Genomic DNA, 16,357 nt, shown 5'->3' with positions numbered 1-16,357 from the left:
GGCGTGCGCCACCGTCATTCGGGTCGTTGGGGCGCCCAAGGATGGGGCTGACCTCATTGCGGACACGCAGGTTTATGTCGCTCCGAGGTTTCTCCGAAGCTCCGCAAGGCACCGTTGGCGCCAGAGTGGTGGAGAGATGCGTGGCCGCGGGACACAGGGTTCCCGATATGGAGGCCACGAGGGATAGGACCCCGGACGCAGAAGGCTGGGGAAGCAGGCGAGGGCTCGAGCCCGGGCTTCGTGACGGGTCCGGCCCCGTGGAACGGCGCCAGGGATGGGACCCCCGCAGGCCGAGGATCAGCAGGCGTCGGCCTCGCCGCAGTCGGCCTCATGGAAGGCTCCTGGGCGGGGTTCGTGAGCAAGCGCTCACGGTGCCAGGCCCGGCCCCGGGGGGACGCCCTGCAGACGTGTGACGCCCGAAGCGAGTTCGCCGGGCGTTTTCCGGCCAATTCTCACGAGCGTTCTGCCCAAACCGGGATCGGTTTGGGCAGAACGCTCGTGAGAATTGGCCGGCGTTGGGCAGCCCTGCGGACCGCCCTGCTCTCCCTGGCCCAGGTCCGTTCCTCGCCCGGGGCATGGGGCGGCCGCCCGGAAAACGTGCGAAAACGTCGCGGCCCACCCGGAGGCCCCGGCGCTGGGGAGCGTTCTCGGAGCAGAGTTGAAGGACGGGTGGCGGCCAGGCCTACGCTTCCGACTTGAGGGAGGATCGGGCGCCCAGGGATGGGGCTGACCTCAGTGGGGGCACGCAGGTTTCTCTCGCTCTGAGGTTGTCCGAAGCGCCGAAAGGCACCGTTGGCGCCGGTGTGGGAGGGGGAGGGGAGGCGCGGCCGCGGGACTCAGGGCTCCCCAGATGGAGGCACCGAGGGACAGGAACCCAGAAGCAGACGGCTGGCGAGCAGGCGAAACTGCGAGCCCGGGCTTCGTGGAGGGCCAGGCCCCGTGGAACAGCGCCAGGGAGAGGACCCCCGCAGGAGGATTAGCAGGAGGCATGGGCCGCGCCACACCCTGCCTCGCCGAGGGCTTCCTGGCGGGGATGGAGCGCGATGGCTCGCAATGCGGCGCCAGGTCCGGTGGTGCGGGGCGGCCGTGCAGACGTGGGGCGCCCGAAGCGAGTTCGCCGGGCGTTTTCCTGCCAGTTCTCACGAGCGTTCTGCCCAAACCAGGATGGGTTTGGGCAGAGCGCTCGTGAGAATTGGCCGGCGTTGGGCAGTCCTGCGGACCGCCCTGCTCTCCGGGGCCCAGGGTCCCTTCTCGCCCAGGGCATGCTGCGTGCGGGCCCCGGAAAACGCACACAATCGACCGGTCCCACCAGGGGGCGGTAGGGCAGGGGAGCGTTCCCGGAGCAGAGTTGACCGACGTGTGTCGGCAAGGCGAGCGCCTCCGTCTTTTCGGGCTGATGGGGAGCCCAAAGGTGGGGCTGTCCTCAGTTGGGCCACGCAGGTTTCTCTCGCTCCGAGGCTTGTCCCAAGCGCCGAAATGCACCGTTGGAGCCGGGGCGGGAGGCGGAGGCATTGTCACGGGCCTCGCGATTCCCAAGATGGAGGCACAGAGGGACAGGGCCCCGGAAGCGGAAGGCTGGGGAGCAGGCGAAATTTCGAGCCCGAGTCTCGGGGCAGCCCTGGCCCCACGGGACGGCGTCAAGTAGGCGACGCCCGCAGGCCGAGAAGCAGGACCCATCGGCCTCGCCGCAGTCGGCCTCGCCGAGGGCTCCTTGGCGGGGTTCGTGAGCGAGCTCTCGCGATGCCAGCCCAGGCCCCGGGGGAAGGCCCTGCAGACGTGTGACGCCCGAAGCGAGTTCGCGAGGCGTTTTCCGGCCAATTCTCACGAGCGTTCTGCCCAAACCGGGATCGGTTTGGGCAGAACGCTCGTGAGAATTGGCCGGCGTTGGGCAGCCCTGCGGACCGCCCTGCTCTTCGTGGCCCAGGGCCCTTTCTCGCCCAGGGCGTGGTGCGGCCAGCCGGAAAACGTGTGGAAACGTCGCGGCCCACCCTGTGGCGCCGGCGAACGGGAGCGTTCCCGGAGCAGAGTTGAAAGGCGGGTGGCGGGAGGGCGTGCGCCTCGGGCTCCTGGGGCTGCTGGGGCGCCCAAAGAAGGGGCTGTCCTCAGTTGGGTCATGCAGATGTCTCTCGTTCCAAGGCTCTTCCGAAGCGCCGAGCTGCATCGCTGGCGACGGGATTGGGCGGGGGAGGCGTGGCCGCGGGTATCAGGATTCCCCAGGCGGAGGCACAGAGGGACAGGACCCCGGCAGCGGGAGGCTGGGGAGCAGGCGAAATTTCGAGCCCGAGTCTCAGGGCAGCCCTGGCCCCAGGGGACGGCGCCAAGGACGGGACCCCCGCAGGCAGAGGAGCAGGAGGTGTCGGCCTCGCCGCTGCCTGCCTCGCGGACGTCTTCCCGGCGAGGTTGGTGCGCGAGCGTTCGCGGTGCCGGGCCAGGCACAGGGGGGGCGGCCCGGTAGACGTGCTGCGCCCGAAGCGAGTTCGCCGAGCTTTTTCCGGCCAATTCTCACGAGCGTTCTGCCCAAACCGGGATCCGTTTGAGCAGAAAACTCGTGAAAAATGGCCGGCGTTGGGCAGCCCTGCGGACCGCCCTGCTCGCCGTCACCTAGGGCCCTTTCTCGTCCAGGGCATGCTGCGCTGCGGCCAGCCGGTAAACGCGTGGAAACGACGCGGGCCACAAGGGCGCGCCGGCGCAGGGGTGCGTTCACGGAGCAGAGTGGAAGGTCGGGTGGCGGCCGGGCGTGCGCCACCGTCATTCGGGTCGTTGGGGCGCCCAAGGATGGGGCTGACCTCATTGCGGACACGCAGGTTTATGTCGCTCCGAGGTTTCTCCGAAGCTCCGCAAGGCACCGTTGGCGCCAGAGTGGTGGAGAGATGCGTGGCCGCGGGACACAGGGTTCCCGATATGGAGGCCACGAGGGATAGGACCCCGGACGCAGAAGGCTGGGGAAGCAGGCGAGGGCTCGAGCCCGGGCTTCGTGACGGGTCCGGCCCCGTGGAACGGCGCCAGGGATGGGACCCCCGCAGGCCGAGGATCAGCAGGCGTCGGCCTCGCCGCAGTCGGCCTCATGGAAGGCTCCTGGGCGGGGTTCGTGAGCAAGCGCTCACGGTGCCAGGCCCGGCCCCGGGGGGACGCCCTGCAGACGTGTGACGCCCGAAGCGAGTTCGCCGGGCGTTTTCCGGCCAATTCTCACGAGCGTTCTGCCCAAACCGGGATCGGTTTGGGCAGAACGCTCGTGAGAATTGGCCGGCGTTGGGCAGCCCTGCGGACCGCCCTGCTCTCCCTGGCCCAGGTCCGTTCCTCGCCCGGGGCATGGGGCGGCCGCCCGGAAAACGTGCGAAAACGTCGCGGCCCACCCGGAGGCCCCGGCGCTGGGGAGCGTTCTCGGAGCAGAGTTGAAGGACGGGTGGCGGCCGGGCCTACGCTTCCGACTTGAGGGAGGATCGGGCGCCCAGGGATGGGGCTGACCTCAGTGGGGGCACGCAGGTTTCTCTCGCTCTGAGGTTGTCCGAAGCGCCGAAAGGCACCGTTGGCGCCGGTGTGGGAGGGGGAGGGGAGGCGCGGCCGCGGGACTCAGGGCTCCCCAGATGGAGGCACCGAGGGACAGGAACCCAGAAGCAGACGGCTGGCGAGCAGGCGAAACTGCGAGCCCGGGCTTCGTGGAGGGCCAGGCCCCGTGGAACAGCGCCAGGGAGAGGACCCCCGCAGGAGGATTAGCAGGAGGCATGGGCCGCGCCACACCCTGCCTCGCCGAGGGCTTCCTGGCGGGGATGGAGCGCGATGGCTCGCAATGCGGCGCCAGGTCCGGTGGTGCGGGGCGGCCGTGCAGACGTGGGGCGCCCGAAGCGAGTTCGCCGGGCGTTTTCCTGCCAGTTCTCACGAGCGTTCTGCCCAAACCAGGATGGGTTTGGGCAGAGCGCTCGTGAGAATTGGCCGGCGTTGGGCAGTCCTGCGGACCGCCCTGCTCTCCGGGGCCCAGGGTCCCTTCTCGCCCAGGGCATGCTGCGTGCGGGCCCCGGAAAACGCACACAATCGACCGGTCCCACCAGGGGGCGGTAGGGCAGGGGAGCGTTCCCGGAGCAGAGTTGACCGACGTGTGTCGGCAAGGCGAGCGCCTCCGTCTTTTCGGGCTGATGGGGAGCCCAAAGGTGGGGCTGTCCTCAGTTGGGCCACGCAGGTTTCTCTCGCTCCGAGGCTTGTCCCAAGCGCCGAAATGCACCGTTGGAGCCGGGGCGGGAGGCGGAGGCATTGTCACGGGCCTCGCGATTCCCAAGATGGAGGCACAGAGGGACAGGGCCCCGGAAGCGGAAGGCTGGGGAGCAGGCGAAATTTCGAGCCCGAGTCTCGGGGCAGCCCTGGCCCCATGGGACGGCGTCAAGTAGGCGACGCCCGCAGGCCGAGAAGCAGGACCCATCGGCCTCGCCGCAGTCGGCCTCGCCGAGGGCTCCTTGGCGGGGTTCGTGAGCGAGCTCTCGCGATGCCAGCCCAGGCCCCGGGGGAAGGCCCTGCAGACGTGTGACGCCCGAAGCGAGTTCGCGAGGCGTTTTCCGGCCAATTCTCACGAGCGTTCTGCCCAAACCGGGATCGGTTTGGGCAGAACGCTCGTGAGAATTGGCCGGCGTTGGGCAGCCCTGCGGACCGCCCTGCTCTTCGTGGCCCAGGGCCCTTTCTCGCCCAGGGCGTGGTGCGGCCAGCCGGAAAACGTGTGGAAACGTCGCGGCCCACCCTGTGGCGCCGGCGAACGGGAGCGTTCCCGGAGCAGAGTTGAAAGGCGGGTGGCGGGAGGGCGTGCGCCTCGGGCTCCTGGGGCTGCTGGGGCGCCCAAAGAAGGGGCTGTCCTCAGTTGGGTCATGCAGATGTCTCTCGTTCCAAGGCTCTTCCGAAGCGCCGAGCTGCATCGCTGGCGACGGGATTGGGCGGGGGAGGCGTGGCCGCGGGTATCAGGATTCCCCAGGCGGAGGCACAGAGGGACAGGACCCCGGCAGCGGGAGGCTGGGGAGCAGGCGAAATTTCGAGCCCGAGTCTCAGGGCAGCCCTGGCCCCAGGGGACGGCGCCAAGGACGGGACCCCCGCAGGCAGAGGAGCAGGAGGTGTCGGCCTCGCCGCTGCCTGCCTCGCGGACGTCTTCCCGGCGAGGTTGGTGCGCGAGCGTTCGCGGTGCCGGGCCAGGCACAGGGGGGGCGGCCCGGTAGACGTGCTGCGCCCGAAGCGAGTTCGCCGAGCTTTTTCCGGCCAATTCTCACGAGCGTTCTGCCCAAACCGGGATCCGTTTGAGCAGAAAACTCGTGAAAAATGGCCGGCGTTGGGCAGCCCTGCGGACCGCCCTGCTCGCCGTCACCTAGGGCCCTTTCTCGTCCAGGGCATGCTGCGCTGCGGCCAGCCGGTAAACGCGTGGAAACGACGCGGGCCACAAGGGCGCGCCGGCGCAGGGGTGCGTTCACGGAGCAGAGTGGAAGGTCGGGTGGCGGCCGGGCGTGCGCCACCGTCATTCGGGTCGTTGGGGCGCCCAAGGATGGGGCTGACCTCATTGCGGACACGCAGGTTTATGTCGCTCCGAGGTTTCTCCGAAGCTCCGCAAGGCACCGTTGGCGCCAGAGTGGTGGAGAGATGCGTGGCCGCGGGACACAGGGTTCCCGATATGGAGGCCACGAGGGATAGGACCCCGGACGCAGAAGGCTGGGGAAGCAGGCGAGGGCTCGAGCCCGGGCTTCGTGACGGGTCCGGCCCCGTGGAACGGCGCCAGGGATGGGACCCCCGCAGGCCGAGGATCAGCAGGCGTCGGCCTCGCCGCAGTCGGCCTCATGGAAGGCTCCTGGGCGGGGTTCGTGAGCAAGCGCTCACGGTGCCAGGCCCGGCCCCGGGGGGACGCCCTGCAGACGTGTGACGCCCGAAGCGAGTTCGCCGGGCGTTTTCCGGCCAATTCTCACGAGCGTTCTGCCCAAACCGGGATCGGTTTGGGCAGAACGCTCGTGAGAATTGGCCGGCGTTGGGCAGCCCTGCGGACCGCCCTGCTCTCCCTGGCCCAGGTCCGTTCCTCGCCCGGGGCATGGGGCGGCCGCCCGGAAAACGTGCGAAAACGTCGCGGCCCACCCGGAGGCCCCGGCGCTGGGGAGCGTTCTCGGAGCAGAGTTGAAGGACGGGTGGCGGCCGGGCCTACGCTTCCGACTTGAGGGAGGATCGGGCGCCCAGGGATGGGGCTGACCTCAGTGGGGGCACGCAGGTTTCTCTCGCTCTGAGGTTGTCCGAAGCGCCGAAAGGCACCGTTGGCGCCGGTGTGGGAGGGGGAGGGGAGGCGCGGCCGCGGGACTCAGGGCTCCCCAGATGGAGGCACCGAGGGACAGGAACCCAGAAGCAGACGGCTGGCGAGCAGGCGAAACTGCGAGCCCGGGCTTCGTGGAGGGCCAGGCCCCGTGGAACAGCGCCAGGGAGAGGACCCCCGCAGGAGGATTAGCAGGAGGCATGGGCCGCGCCACACCCTGCCTCGCCGAGGGCTTCCTGGCGGGGATGGAGCGCGATGGCTCGCAATGCGGCGCCAGGTCCGGTGGTGCGGGGCGGCCGTGCAGACGTGGGGCGCCCGAAGCGAGTTCGCCGGGCGTTTTCCTGCCAGTTCTCACGAGCGTTCTGCCCAAACCAGGATGGGTTTGGGCAGAGCGCTCGTGAGAATTGGCCGGCGTTGGGCAGTCCTGCGGACCGCCCTGCTCTCCGGGGCCCAGGGTCCCTTCTCGCCCAGGGCATGCTGCGTGCGGGCCCCGGAAAACGCACACAATCGACCGGTCCCACCAGGGGGCGGTAGGGCAGGGGAGCGTTCCCGGAGCAGAGTTGACCGACGTGTGTCGGCAAGGCGAGCGCCTCCGTCTTTTCGGGCTGATGGGGAGCCCAAAGGTGGGGCTGTCCTCAGTTGGGCCACGCAGGTTTCTCTCGCTCCGAGGCTTGTCCCAAGCGCCGAAATGCACCGTTGGAGCCGGGGCGGGAGGCGGAGGCATTGTCACGGGCCTCGCGATTCCCAAGATGGAGGCACAGAGGGACAGGGCCCCGGAAGCGGAAGGCTGGGGAGCAGGCGAAATTTCGAGCCCGAGTCTCGGGGCAGCCCTGGCCCCATGGGACGGCGTCAAGTAGGCGACGCCCGCAGGCCGAGAAGCAGGACCCATCGGCCTCGCCGCAGTCGGCCTCGCCGAGGGCTCCTTGGCGGGGTTCGTGAGCGAGCTCTCGCGATGCCAGCCCAGGCCCCGGGGGAAGGCCCTGCAGACGTGTGACGCCCGAAGCGAGTTCGCGAGGCGTTTTCCGGCCAATTCTCACGAGCGTTCTGCCCAAACCGGGATCGGTTTGGGCAGAACGCTCGTGAGAATTGGCCGGCGTTGGGCAGCCCTGCGGACCGCCCTGCTCTTCGTGGCCCAGGGCCCTTTCTCGCCCAGGGCGTGGTGCGGCCAGCCGGAAAACGTGTGGAAACGTCGCGGCCCACCCTGTGGCGCCGGCGAACGGGAGCGTTCCCGGAGCAGAGTTGAAAGGCGGGTGGCGGGAGGGCGTGCGCCTCGGGCTCCTGGGGCTGCTGGGGCGCCCAAAGAAGGGGCTGTCCTCAGTTGGGTCATGCAGATGTCTCTCGTTCCAAGGCTCTTCCGAAGCGCCGAGCTGCATCGCTGGCGACGGGATTGGGCGGGGGAGGCGTGGCCGCGGGTATCAGGATTCCCCAGGCAGAGGCACAGAGGGACAGGACCCCGGCAGCGGGAGGCTGGGGAGCAGGCGAAATTTCGAGCCCGAGTCTCAGGGCAGCCCTGGCCCCAGGGGACGGCGCCAAGGACGGGACCCCCGCAGGCAGAGGAGCAGGAGGTGTCGGCCTCGCCGCTGCCTGCCTCGCGGACGTCTTCCCGGCGAGGTTGGTGCGCGAGCGTTCGCGGTGCCGGGCCAGGCACAGGGGGGGCGGCCCGGTAGACGTGCTGCGCCCGAAGCGAGTTCGCCGAGCTTTTTCCGGCCAATTCTCACGAGCGTTCTGCCCAAACCGGGATCCGTTTGAGCAGAAAACTCGTGAAAAATGGCCGGCGTTGGGCAGCCCTGCGGACCGCCCTGCTCGCCGTCACCTAGGGCCCTTTCTCGTCCAGGGCATGCTGCGCTGCGGCCAGCCGGTAAACGCGTGGAAACGACGCGGGCCACAAGGGCGCGCCGGCGCAGGGGTGCGTTCACGGAGCAGAGTGGAAGGTCGGGTGGCGGCCGGGCGTGCGCCACCGTCATTCGGGTCGTTGGGGCGCCCAAGGATGGGGCTGACCTCATTGCGGACACGCAGGTTTATGTCGCTCCGAGGTTTCTCCGAAGCTCCGCAAGGCACCGTTGGCGCCAGAGTGGTGGAGAGATGCGTGGCCGCGGGACACAGGGTTCCCGATATGGAGGCCACGAGGGATAGGACCCCGGACGCAGAAGGCTGGGGAAGCAGGCGAGGGCTCGAGCCCGGGCTTCGTGACGGGTCCGGCCCCGTGGAACGGCGCCAGGGATGGGACCCCCGCAGGCCGAGGATCAGCAGGCGTCGGCCTCGCCGCAGTCGGCCTCATGGAAGGCTCCTGGGCGGGGTTCGTGAGCAAGCGCTCACGGTGCCAGGCCCGGCCCCGGGGGGACGCCCTGCAGACGTGTGACGCCCGAAGCGAGTTCGCCGGGCGTTTTCCGGCCAATTCTCACGAGCGTTCTGCCCAAACCGGGATCGGTTTGGGCAGAACGCTCGTGAGAATTGGCCGGCGTTGGGCAGCCCTGCGGACCGCCCTGCTCTCCCTGGCCCAGGTCCGTTCCTCGCCCGGGGCATGGGGCGGCCGCCCGGAAAACGTGCGAAAACGTCGCGGCCCACCCGGAGGCCCCGGCGCTGGGGAGCGTTCTCGGAGCAGAGTTGAAGGACGGGTGGCGGCCGGGCCTACGCTTCCGACTTGAGGGAGGATCGGGCGCCCAGGGATGGGGCTGACCTCAGTGGGGGCACGCAGGTTTCTCTCGCTCTGAGGTTGTCCGAAGCGCCGAAAGGCACCGTTGGCGCCGGTGTGGGAGGGGGAGGGGAGGCGCGGCCGCGGGACTCAGGGCTCCCCAGATGGAGGCACCGAGGGACAGGAACCCAGAAGCAGACGGCTGGCGAGCAGGCGAAACTGCGAGCCCGGGCTTCGTGGAGGGCCAGGCCCCGTGGAACAGCGCCAGGGAGAGGACCCCCGCAGGAGGATTAGCAGGAGGCATGGGCCGCGCCACACCCTGCCTCGCCGAGGGCTTCCTGGCGGGGATGGAGCGCGATGGCTCGCAATGCGGCGCCAGGTCCGGTGGTGCGGGGCGGCCGTGCAGACGTGGGGCGCCCGAAGCGAGTTCGCCGGGCGTTTTCCTGCCAGTTCTCACGAGCGTTCTGCCCAAACCAGGATGGGTTTGGGCAGAGCGCTCGTGAGAATTGGCCGGCGTTGGGCAGTCCTGCGGACCGCCCTGCTCTCCGGGGCCCAGGGTCCCTTCTCGCCCAGGGCATGCTGCGTGCGGGCCCCGGAAAACGCACACAATCGACCGGTCCCACCAGGGGGCGGTAGGGCAGGGGAGCGTTCCCGGAGCAGAGTTGACCGACGTGTGTCGGCAAGGCGAGCGCCTCCGTCTTTTCGGGCTGATGGGGAGCCCAAAGATGGGGCTGTCCTCAGTTGGGCCACGCAGGTTTCTCTCGCTCCGAGGCTTGTCCCAAGCGCCGAAATGCACCGTTGGAGCCGGGGCGGGAGGCGGAGGCATTGTCACGGGCCTCGCGATTCCCAAGATGGAGGCACAGAGGGACAGGGCCCCGGAAGCGGAAGGCTGGGGAGCAGGCGAAATTTCGAGCCCGAGTCTCGGGGCAGCCCTGGCCCCATGGGACGGCGTCAAGTAGGCGACGCCCGCAGGCCGAGAAGCAGGACCCATCGGCCTCGCCGCAGTCGGCCTCGCCGAGGGCTCCTTGGCGGGGTTCGTGAGCGAGCTCTCGCGATGCCAGCCCAGGCCCCGGGGGAAGGCCCTGCAGACGTGTGACGCCCGAAGCGAGTTCGCGAGGCGTTTTCCGGCCAATTCTCACGAGCGTTCTGCCCAAACCGGGATCGGTTTGGGCAGAACGCTCGTGAGAATTGGCCGGCGTTGGGCAGCCCTGCGGACCGCCCTGCTCTTCGTGGCCCAGGGCCCTTTCTCGCCCAGGGCGTGGTGCGGCCAGCCGGAAAACGTGTGGAAACGTCGCGGCCCACCCTGTGGCGCCGGCGAACGGGAGCGTTCCCGGAGCAGAGTTGAAAGGCGGGTGGCGGGAGGGCGTGCGCCTCGGGCTCCTGGGGCTGCTGGGGCGCCCAAAGAAGGGGCTGTCCTCAGTTGGGTCATGCAGATGTCTCTCGTTCCAAGGCTCTTCCGAAGCGCCGAGCTGCATCGCTGGCGACGGGATTGGGCGGGGGAGGCGTGGCCGCGGGTATCAGGATTCCCCAGGCGGAGGCACAGAGGGACAGGACCCCGGCAGCGGGAGGCTGGGGAGCAGGCGAAATTTCGAGCCCGAGTCTCAGGGCAGCCCTGGCCCCAGGGGACGGCGCCAAGGACGGGACCCCCGCAGGCAGAGGAGCAGGAGGTGTCGGCCTCGCCGCTGCCTGCCTCGCGGACGTCTTCCCGGCGAGGTTGGTGCGCGAGCGTTCGCGGTGCCGGGCCAGGCACAGGGGGGGCGGCCCGGTAGACGTGCTGCGCCCGAAGCGAGTTCGCCGAGCTTTTTCCGGCCAATTCTCACGAGCGTTCTGCCCAAACCGGGATCCGTTTGAGCAGAAAACTCGTGAAAAATGGCCGGCGTTGGGCAGCCCTGCCGACCGCCCTGCTCGCCGTCACCTAGGGCCCTTTCTCGTCCAGGGCATGCTGCGCTGCGGCCAGCCGGTAAACGCGTGGAAACGACGCGGGCCACAAGGGCGCGCCGGCGCAGGGGTGCGTTCACGGAGCAGAGTGGAAGGTCGGGTGGCGGCCGGGCGTGCGCCACCGTCATTCGGGTCGTTGGGGCGCCCAAGGATGGGGCTGACCTCATTGCGGACACGCAGGTTTATGTCGCTCCGAGGTTTCTCCGAAGCTCCGCAAGGCACCGTTGGCGCCAGAGTGGTGGAGAGATGCGTGGCCGCGGGACACAGGGTTCCCGATATGGAGGCCACGAGGGATAGGACCCCGGACGCAGAAGGCTGGGGAAGCAGGCGAGGGCTCGAGCCCGGGCTTCGTGACGGGTCCGGCCCCGTGGAACGGCGCCAGGGATGGGACCCCCGCAGGCCGAGGATCAGCAGGCGTCGGCCTCGCCGCAGTCGGCCTCATGGAAGGCTCCTGGGCGGGGTTCGTGAGCAAGCGCTCACGGTGCCAGGCCCGGCCCCGGGGGGACGCCCTGCAGACGTGTGACGCCCGAAGCGAGTTCGCCGGGCGTTTTCCGGCCAATTCTCACGAGCGTTCTGCCCAAACCGGGATCGGTTTGGGCAGAACGCTCGTGAGAATTGGCCGGCGTTGGGCAGCCCTGCGGACCGCCCTGCTCTCCCTGGCCCAGGTCCGTTCCTCGCCCGGGGCATGGGGCGGCCGCCCGGAAAACGTGCGAAAACGTCGCGGCCCACCCGGAGGCCCCGGCGCTGGGGAGCGTTCTCGGAGCAGAGTTGAAGGACGGGTGGCGGCCGGGCCTACGCTTCCGACTTGAGGGAGGATCGGGCGCCCAGGGATGGGGCTGACCTCAGTGGGGGCACGCAGGTTTCTCTCGCTCTGAGGTTGTCCGAAGCGCCGAAAGGCACCGTTGGCGCCGGTGTGGGAGGGGGAGGGGAGGCGCGGCCGCGGGACTCAGGGCTCCCCAGATGGAGGCACCGAGGGACAGGAACCCAGAAGCAGACGGCTGGCGAGCAGGCGAAACTGCGAGCCCGGGCTTCGTGGAGGGCCAGGCCCCGTGGAACAGCGCCAGGGAGAGGACCCCCGCAGGAGGATTAGCAGGAGGCATGGGCCGCGCCACACCCTGCCTCGCCGAGGGCTTCCTGGCGGGGATGGAGCGCGATGGCTCGCAATGCGGCGCCAGGTCCGGTGGTGCGGGGCGGCCGTGCAGACGTGGGGCGCCCGAAGCGAGTTCGCCGGGCGTTTTCCTGCCAGTTCTCACGAGCGTTCTGCCCAAACCAGGATGGGTTTGGGCAGAGCGCTCGTGAGAATTGGCCGGCGTTGGGCAGTCCTGCGGACCGCCCTGCTCTCCGGGGCCCAGGGTCCCTTCTCGCCCAGGGCATGCTGCGTGCGGGCCCCGGAAAACGCACACAATCGACCGGTCCCACCAGGGGGTGGTAGGGCAGGGGAGCGTTCCCGGAGCAGAGTTGACCGACGTGTGTCGGCAAGGCGAGCGCCTCCGTCTTTTCGGGCTGATGGGGAGCCCAAAGGTGGGGCTGTCCTCAGTTGGGCCACGCAGGTTTCTCTCGCTCCGAGGCTTGTCCCAAGCGCCGAAATGCACCGTTGGAGCCGGGGCGGGAGGCGGAGGCATTGTCACGGGCCTCGCGATTCCCAAGATGGAGGCACAGAGGGACAGGGCCCCGGAAGCGGAAGGCTGGGGAGCAGGCGAAATTTCGAGCCCGAGTCTCGGGGCAGCCCTGGCCCCATGGGACGGCGTCAAGTAGGCGACGCCCGCAGGCCGAGAAGCAGGACCCATCGGCCTCGCCGCAGTCGGCCTCGCCGAGGGCTCCTTGGCGGGGTTCGTGAGCGAGCTCTCGCGATGCCAGCCCAGGCCCCGGGGGAAGGCCCTGCAGACGTGTGACGCCCGAAGCGAGTTCGCGAGGCGTTTTCCGGCCAATTCTCACGAGCGTTCTGCCCAAACCGGGATCGGTTTGGGCAGAACGCTCGTGAGAATTGGCCGGCCTTGGGCAGCCCTGCGGACCGCCCTGCTCTTCGTGGCCCAGGGCCCTTTCTCGCCCAGGGCGTGGTGCGGCCAGCCGGAAAACGTGTGGAAACGTCGCGGCCCACCCTGTGGCGCCGGCGAACGGGAGCGTTCCCGGAGCAGAGTTGAAAGGCGGGTGGCGGGAGGGCGTGCGCCTCGGGCTCCTGGGGCTGCTGGGGCGCCCAAAGAAGGGGCTGTCCTCAGTTGGGTCATGCAGATGTCTCTCGTTCCAAGGCTCTTCCGAAGCGCCGAGCTGCATCGTTGGCGACGGGATTGGGCGGGGGAGGCGTGGCCGCGGGTATCAGGATTCCCCAGGCGGAGGCACAGAGGGACAGGACCCCGGCAGCGGGAGGCTGGGGAGCAGGCGAAATTTCGAGCCCGAGTCTCAGGGCAGCCCTGGCCCCAGGGGACGGCGCCAAGGACGGGACCCCCGCAGGCAGAGGAGCAGGAGGTGTCGGCCTCGCCGCTGCCTGCCTCGCGGACGTCTTCCCGGCGAGGTTGGTGCGCGAGCGTTCGCGGTGCCGGGCCAGGCACAGGGGGGGCGGCCCGGTAGACGTGCTGCGCCCGAAGCGAGTTCGCCGAGCTTTTTCCGGCCAATTCTCACGAGCGTTCTGCCCAAACCGGGATCCGTTTGAGCAGAAAACTCGTGAAAAATGGCCGGCGTTGGGCAGCCCTGCGGACCGCCCTGCTCGCCGTCACCTAGGGCCCTTTCTCGTCCAGGGCATGCTGCGCTGCGGCCAGCCGGTAAACGCGTGGAAACGACGCGGGCCACAAGGGCGCGCCGGCGCAGGGGTGCGTTCACGGAGCAGAGTGGAAGGTCGGGTGGCGGCCGGGCGTGCGCCACCGTCATTCGGGTCGTTGGGGCGCCCAAGGATGGGGCTGACCTCATTGCGGACACGCAGGTTTATGTCGCTCCGAGGTTTCTCCGAAGCTCCGCAAGGCACCGTTGGCGCCAGAGTGGTGGAGAGATGCGTGGCCGCGGGACACAGGGTTCCCGATATGGAGGCCACGAGGGATAGGACCCCGGACGCAGAAGGCTGGGGAAGCAGGCGAGGGCTCGAGCCCGGGCTTCGTGACGGGTCCGGCCCCGTGGAACGGCGCCAGGGATGGGACCCCCGCAGGCCGAGGATCAGCAGGCGTCGGCCTCGCCGCAGTCGGCCTCATGGAAGGCTCCTGGGCGGGGTTCGTGAGCAAGCGCTCACGGTGCCAGGCCCGGCCCCGGGGGGACGCCCTGCAGACGTGTGACGCCCGAAGCGAGTTCGCCGGGCGTTTTCCGGCCAATTCTCACGAGCGTTCTGCCCAAACCGGGATCGGTTTGGGCAGAACGCTCGTGAGAATTGGCCGGCGTTGGGCAGCCCTGCGGACCGCCCTGCTCTCCCTGGCCCAGGTCCGTTCCTCGCCCGGGGCATGGGGCGGCCGCCCGGAAAACGTGCGAAAACGTCGCGGCCCACCCGGAGGCCCCGGCGCTGGGGAGCGTTCTCGGAGCAGAGTTGAAGGACGGGTGGCGGCCGGGCCTACGCTTCCGACTTGAGGGAGGATCGGGCGCCCAGGGATGGGGCTGACCTCAGTGGGGGCACGCAGGTTTCTCTCGCTCTGAGGTTGTCCGAAGCGCCGAAAGGCACCGTTGGCGCCGGTGTGGGAGGGGGAGGGGAGGCGCGGCCGCGGGACTCAGGGCTCCCCAGATGGAGGCACCGAGGGACAGGAACCCAGAAGCAGACGGCTGGCGAGCAGGCGAAACTGCGAGCCCGGGCTTCGTGGAGGGCCAGGCCCCGTGGAACAGCGCCAGGGAGAGGACCCCCGCAGGAGGATTAGCAGGAGGCATGGGCCGCGCCACACCCTGCCTCGCCGAGGGCTTCCTGGCGGGGATGGAGCGCGATGGCTCGCAATGCGGCGCCAGGTCCGGTGGTGCGGGGCGGCCGTGCAGACGTGGGGCGCCCGAAGCGAGTTCGCCGGGCGTTTTCCTGCCAGTTCTCACGAGCGTTCTGCCCAAACCAGGATGGGTTTGGGCAGAGCGCTCGTGAGAATTGGCCGGCGTTGGGCAGTCCTGCGGACCGCCCTGCTCTCCGGGGCCCAGGGTCCCTTCTCGCCCAGGGCATGCTGCGTGCGGGCCCCGGAAAACGCACACAATCGACCGGTCCCACCAGGGGGCGGTAGGGCAGGGGAGCGTTCCCGGAGCAGAGTTGACCGACGTGTGTCGGCAAGGCGAGCGCCTCCGTCTTTTCGGGCTGATGGGGAGCCCAAAGATGGGGCTGTCCTCAGTTGGGCCACGCAGGTTTCTCTCGCTCCGAGGCTTGTCCCAAGCGCCGAAATGCACCGTTGGAGCCGGGGCGGGAGGCGGAGGCATTGTCACGGGCCTCGCGATTCCCAAGATGGAGGCACAGAGGGACAGGGCCCCGGAAGCGGAAGGCTGGGGAGCAGGCGAAATTTCGAGCCCGAGTCTCGGGGCAGCCCTGGCCCCATGGGACGGCGTCAAGTAGGCGACGCCCGCAGGCTGAGAAGCAGGACCCATCGGCCTCGCCGCAGTCGGCCTCGCCGAGGGCTCCTTGGCGGGGTTCGTGAGCGAGCTCTCGCGATGCCAGCCCAGGCCCCGGGGGAAGGCCCTGCAGACGTGTGACGCCCGAAGCGAGTTCGCGAGGCGTTTTCCGGCCAATTCTCACGAGCGTTCTGCCCAAACCGGGATCGGTTTGGGCAGAACGCTCGTGAGAATTGGCCGGCGTTGGGCAGCCCTGCGGACCGCCCTGCTCTTCGTGGCCCAGGGCCCTTTCTCGCCCAGGGCGTGGTGCGGCCAGCCGGAAAACGTGTGGAAACGTCGCGGCCCACCCTGTGGCGCCGGCGAACGGGAGCGTTCCCGGAGCAGAGTTGAAAGGCGGGTGGCGGGAGGGCGTGCGCCTCGGGCTCCTGGGGCTGCTGGGGCGCCCAAAGAAGGGGCTGTCCTCAGTTGGGTCATGCAGATGTCTCTCGTTCCAAGGCTCTTCCGAAGCGCCGAGCTGCATCGCTGGTGACGGGATTGGGCGGGGGAGGCGTGGCCGCGGGTATCAGGATTCCCCAGGCGGAGGCACAGAGGGACAGGACCCCGGCAGCGGGAGGCTGGGGAGCAGGCGAAATTTCGAGCCCGAGTCTCAGGGCAGCCCTGGCCCCAGGGGACGGCGCCAAGGACGGGACCCCCGCAGGCAGAGGAGCAGGAGGTGTCGGCCTCGCCGCTGCCTGCCTCGCGGACGTCTTCCCGGCGAGGTTGGTGCGCGAGCGTTCGCGGTGCCGGGCCAGGCACAGGGGGGGCGGCCCGGTAGACGTGCTGCGCCCGAAGCGAGTTCGCCGAGCTTTTTCCGGCCAATTCTCACGAGCGTTCTGCCCAAACCGGGATCCGTTTGAGCAGAAAACTCGTGAAAAATGGCCGGCGTTGGGCAGCCCTGCCGACCGCCCTGCTCGCCGTCACCTAGGGCCCTTTCTCGTCCAGGGCATGCTGCGCTGCGGCCAGCCGGTAAACGCGTGGAAACGACGCGGGCCACAAGGGCGCGCCGG

Source organism: Neovison vison, chromosome 11 (genome assembly GCF_020171115.1).
Source record: "Neovison vison isolate M4711 chromosome 11, ASM_NN_V1, whole genome shotgun sequence".
NCBI lineage: Eukaryota > Metazoa > Chordata > Mammalia > Carnivora > Mustelidae > Neogale > Neogale vison.
This window is presented reverse-complemented; position numbering follows the sequence as displayed.